Source organism: Triticum aestivum, chromosome 4A, assembly GCF_018294505.1.
Source record: "Triticum aestivum cultivar Chinese Spring chromosome 4A, IWGSC CS RefSeq v2.1, whole genome shotgun sequence".
Taxonomy (NCBI): Eukaryota; Viridiplantae; Streptophyta; class Magnoliopsida; order Poales; family Poaceae; genus Triticum; species Triticum aestivum.
Genome location: NC_057803.1, coordinates 5,213,276 through 5,218,667, shown reverse-complemented (window position 1 = coordinate 5,218,667; position 5,392 = coordinate 5,213,276).

Below are 5,392 nucleotides of genomic sequence, written 5' to 3'. Positions count from 1 at the left end.
TCCCCTACCTCGTGGCCTCCTCTTCCGTTTCTTGACGTAGGGTCCAAGTCTTCCGGGTCTTGTTCGTTCAGAAAATCACATTCCTGAAGGTTTCATTCCGTTTGAACTCCGTTTGATATTCCTTTTCTTCGAAACCCTAAAATAGGCCAAAAACAGCAATTCTGGGCTGGGCCTCCGGTTAGTAGGTTAGTCCCAAAAATAATATAAAAGTGGATAATAAAGCCCAATAATGTCCAAAACAGTAGATAATATAGCATGGAGCAATCAAAAGTTATAGATACGTTGGAGACGTATCACTCCTCTGTAATGACGAGGGATTGCATCAAGTCCAGAGCCTCGCTTAAAGGCGAGGTTTGGCCAAGGAGAAGAGAGTCCGTGGAGTATGGCGGGAAGGAGACTCCTTGGCTGAGCTCACACAATGCTGACTCCGAGGGTTCGGAGCCAGTGTTTGGAGAAGAGTCCGGCTTCATGATGGTTGCCAGCGGCACTACTTCCTCCGGCTCTCCCGTACTGGACTTAGTGGCCGCAGATAGTCCGGCGGTCTCGAGAATCCCGTCTTCAGACCTGGCGATGCGCTCCGGATCTAAGGCCAGAGCAGAGGTTGGGGTCGTGAACCCTTGGAAGATCAAGTCTCCTTGGATATCAGCGACATAATCCAGATTTCCAAAACTAATCTGGTGACCTGGGGCGTAGCTGTCGATCTGCTCTAAATGGCCAAGCGAGTTGGCCCGCGGTGCGAAGCCGTCGAATACAAAGATCTGGCCAGGGAGAAACACCTCCCTCGGGGTAGTATTGTTGTGGATGATGGATGGGGCCATCGAATCTTCTGGCGATGACACAGCGGAACTCTCAACGAAAGCACAAACGTCGGTGTCAAAACCGGCGGATCTGGGGTAGGGGGTCCCGAACTGTGCGTCTAAGGTCGATGGTAACAGGAGACGGGGGACACGATGTTTACCCAGGTTCGGGCCCTCTTGATGGAGGTAATACCCTACTTCATGCTTGATTGATCTTGATGAATATGAGGATTACAAGAGTTGATCTACCACGAGATCGTAATGGCTAAACCCTAGATGTCTAGCCTGTATGATTGTGATTGCCTCTAAGGACTAAACCCTCCGGTTTATATAGACATCGGAGGGGCCTAGGGTTGTACAGAATCGGTTTACAGAGGAAGGAATCTTCATATCCGAACGCTAAGCTTGCCTTCCATGCAAAGGAGAGTCCCATCCAGACACGGGAGGAAGTCTTCTGTCTTGTATCTTCATGACCCATCAGTCCGGCCCACGTCACATAGCCCGGACGCCCGAGGACCCCTTAATCTAGGACTCCCTCACTGACCACAAAATGAAAAATGAAGAGAACACTTCCTATTTCTTTGTTTCCTCGGTGTCTCTCTTATCTTTGGCAAACCATGCCCTGACCCCGCCGGGGACTCCCAGCTCGACCCTATGCTGCCGCTAGCTCCCCGCACACATATGCGACCACTGGGTCGACCCAGTCGCCCCTAGCTCCCTGCGCTCTACCACACTCGAACGCCCATTGCCGCTACCTCACCCGGCCCTCAGCGCCTTTTCTCCGCCTACCCGAGTCCTATGGTGATGGAGATGAAGGCCACACCCTTCCCCATCCATGTGTCACCGCCCCACTCCCTTAGTGATGCCTCCTAGCCTATTTGAGCCCTGCGGCGATGGGGGTAAAGGCCAAGCCCCTTCCTTTTCACATGGCAATGCTCTCCTTCAACCCCCGACTGCTGGCCATAAAGCTCCCTGTGCTACCCCTCAGTCTCCTCCTGACTCCCACTAGAGGAGCCATTTGCCACACCTCTGCCTCCTCCTGGAATCTCACCCATGCACCTATTGGATTTTCCTCGCTGCCCGATGAGCCTCCTCCCCAAGGTGTCGCTAGAGCCCCTCGAGCTCCATTCCTGTCTCTACCCACCCACCCTCCTCTGCTCCGCCCCATGGTCGCCTTCGTCCCGGTTTCGCCCTGTCGGTATCGGTCTTGTTTCTGGTTGGAGACAAGGGTTCGCTGCCTAAATGCAATCACCATGGACCACAGCGTCAGCTGCCACTAAATCCAACGATGAGAGAGAGATAGTTTCTTTTCTTAATTTTTTCTGGATGGGTCCCATCAGTAAGAGAGTGAAGAGATTTTTTTTCTATTTTTTCATTTGAATGCTGGTTGTTACCCAGAGGCATTTTGGACAATGAAAACGGTCCAAGGTCTTTGACTGGACAGAAATAGTGTGAAAGGGTATTTTCATAGGTTTGCTAGACGGAATAAGAGCAAAGTTGAATAGATATGAAAATCAGGGCAATCCTGAGTAGTGGGTGCCAACTAGAGGCACAAATATAAAATCACAAAAATGTAATGAACATATACTAGATTTGGAACGTTTCTGAAATCCTAATAAAATGCATTAGGATAAAAAAAAGTACACGTGTCCGGATCTTCTAATCATGAACACGAACACAAATACGTGCACACACTAGTACCAATCTTAGTCTTATGATCAAATCATGGAGTCGGTTTTCTCTCAAAGTATATCAAGAGACACCATTAAATTTTTATATCTGTAACTTAGAGAAGAAGAGGACTGAAAAGAACATATTTCATCTAAAATAACATAGTATGTCAGACGATTGAAAACAAAATCCGACTTCAAGAAAAACTAAGTTGGTTTTGAATTACCTCGCGGTCGACACAAGATTTCTTGAAGGACTACCGAGCTTGACCGATCAATAGAAAGAGCTTGAGCAAGCGCGCACCAGACTTTTCTTGCACGAGGACACGTAAAGAGTAACTGACTAAGAGCAACTCTAGCAGACCCCGCATCCGGCCCCGATCTGCAAAATAACCGTCAAAATACGGGTAGAGGCGGAAAAACCTGCCCAATCAGACTCCGCATCCCGCCCCGGTCCGTAATTTTTTTTAAACATCAGTACAAACACAAGCACTCATATACATGTGCATACACTCACCCCTATGAACGCACACACGCACACCCTATCTTTATGAGCACCTCCGAAAGACTGAGCCGGCATATCATCTTGAAATTTACGAAGTCACTGTAGGCACCTCGTCGTCGACGGGAACGTCTCCTCCCACTGAATGCGTATCGCCGGAAATCCTGAAATAAATTCAGGAATAAATGCGAGCACCAGGATTTGAACCCTGATGGGCCGGGATACCACAGTCCCTCTAACCATCCAACCACAGGTTCGTTCGTGCCCGTAAAAAATTTGAGGGGCGCGGCAAAATCTCGGCCCCAACCTGCAAGTACGCGGGTTCCCCCCTCGCCGCTGCGGTGTCCTGCATCAGAGAGAAGCGATTGGCGGGAGGGACATTTCAGCCCGCGCTCTTTTCCCCACCCCCTTCCGCCGTCGACCGCCCTTGCTTCCGCCCATCCGCCGCCAGCGATTCCGGCCAAATCTGCTGGCGGAATCGCGCCGCGGGGCCGTACCCCACCCTCCCGCGTCGATACGCTGCACCGACCCGCCCGGATCCGGCGAGAAAAGCAGCCACTCGTCGCCGCCGCTGCCGGGAATCGACCATCGTCGAGCCCGCCCCCTCGTCGCCGCCCGGGACCACCCGCCGCATCCGCCCCCCGGTTAGTGTTTGTTTTGTGATATTTTGTGAGCGGTATAGTTGATTGACGCGCCGGCGCCAGTATGCATGTAGATGGAATTGACCACGTGCGAGAAGTTGTTGCTCTCCGATTCATCTGATTTGGGTGACTCGGATGTTGAGACCATGCTTGCGACCTTTCGGCAGCAGACATTAGTGATGGCACTTGCCGTGAAGGAGCACGAAGACGAGAACAAGAAGAGGAGGCCAGGATCGACCGTCGGGCGTCTTTGCATCCCTCGGAATCGCCATCTTGGGAACGAGATATTGATGCAAGACTACTTCATGGAGAATCCTATATATCCACCGCACCTCTTCCGGAGAAGGTACCGAATGCGCTGATCCCTCTTTGTGAAAATTATTCAAGCTTGCGAGGTAAATTGCCGGTATTTTATTCAAAGAAAAAATGCTACGGGCTTAAAGGGATTTAGTGCATATCAAAAAATCTCCGCAGCTATGCGGATGATTGCATATGGCGTTCCGACTGACTATGCCGATGAGTACCTTCGCATTGGTGAAGATACTACAATTGAGTCAGTGCGTAGATTTGCAAAAGTGATCATCCGTGTCTTCGGTCCTGAGTATCTTCGGGCACCCAACGAGGATGATACAAAGAAATTTATGACATCTAATGGAGGAGAGGCTGGCCTGGCATGCTAGGTAGCATTGATTGTATGCATTGGACTTGGAAAAATTGCCCAAAGTCATGGCAAGGAATGTATTGTGGCAAGTCTCGTGATGCAACAATTGTGCTAGAGGTTGTAGCATCCGAGGATTTATGGATTTGGCATCACTACTTTGGTATGCCGGGCACTCTCAATGATATCAATGTGTTGCAATGGTCTCATTTGTTTGCTAGGCTTGCTAGTGGTGATGCTCCTGCTTGCAACTACACTATCAATGGGCATGAATACACAAAAGGGTATTATCTTGCAGATGGTATATACCCTCCTTGGTGCATATTTGTCAAGAGCATCAAAGATCCCAAAACTAAAAAAATAGTGTGAATTTGCAAGGGTGCAAGAGGCAGCCCGAAAAGACATTGAAAGAGCATTCGGTGTTTTGCAATCTAGGTTTGCCATTGTCCATCGTCCTGCTCGTTTTTGAGATAAGAGAACCTTGAAAAATATCATGACATGTTGTGTTATCCTTCACAATATGATTCTTGAAGATGAAAGATGAATGAACTTGGAATTCTTCTACGACAATGTGGGTAGCCGTGTCAAACCAGTTAGAGACCTTAACCGCATTAGAGCTTTTCTTCAGACATACAAGGAGATTGAAAATGCAAACACACACTTTTAACTTCAGGAGGATCTCATTGTGCACCATTGGCAAAGGGCTGGACAGTGACTCATTTTTGTATTCATTTGTATTTGTATTCATCACAAGTTTTGTATTGCATTATTTAAGTTTGATTCGGTCATTTGAATAATTATTTGTAATGTGGATGATTGTTGTATTATGTTGGATTTAAATAATTATTTAGTTTGCTTCCGTTTGTTGTATTATGTTGGATTTGATATTTGCGGACCGATGAGATGTGGGATGCAGCGGTGCAAGAACAGACACCGCAAAGGCGACCCGTATAAAAGCATATTCCATGAATATACTTTTATACGGGTCTGTTTGGGGGTCTGCATCTGCGGCCGTCCTTGCCGGCCCGCAAAGGCCGTTTTCCGCGAAATGCAAACGCGTTTTGTGGGCCGACGGGATGCGGGGTCTACTAGAGTTGCTCTAATATCTTCCGGACCAGATTGAC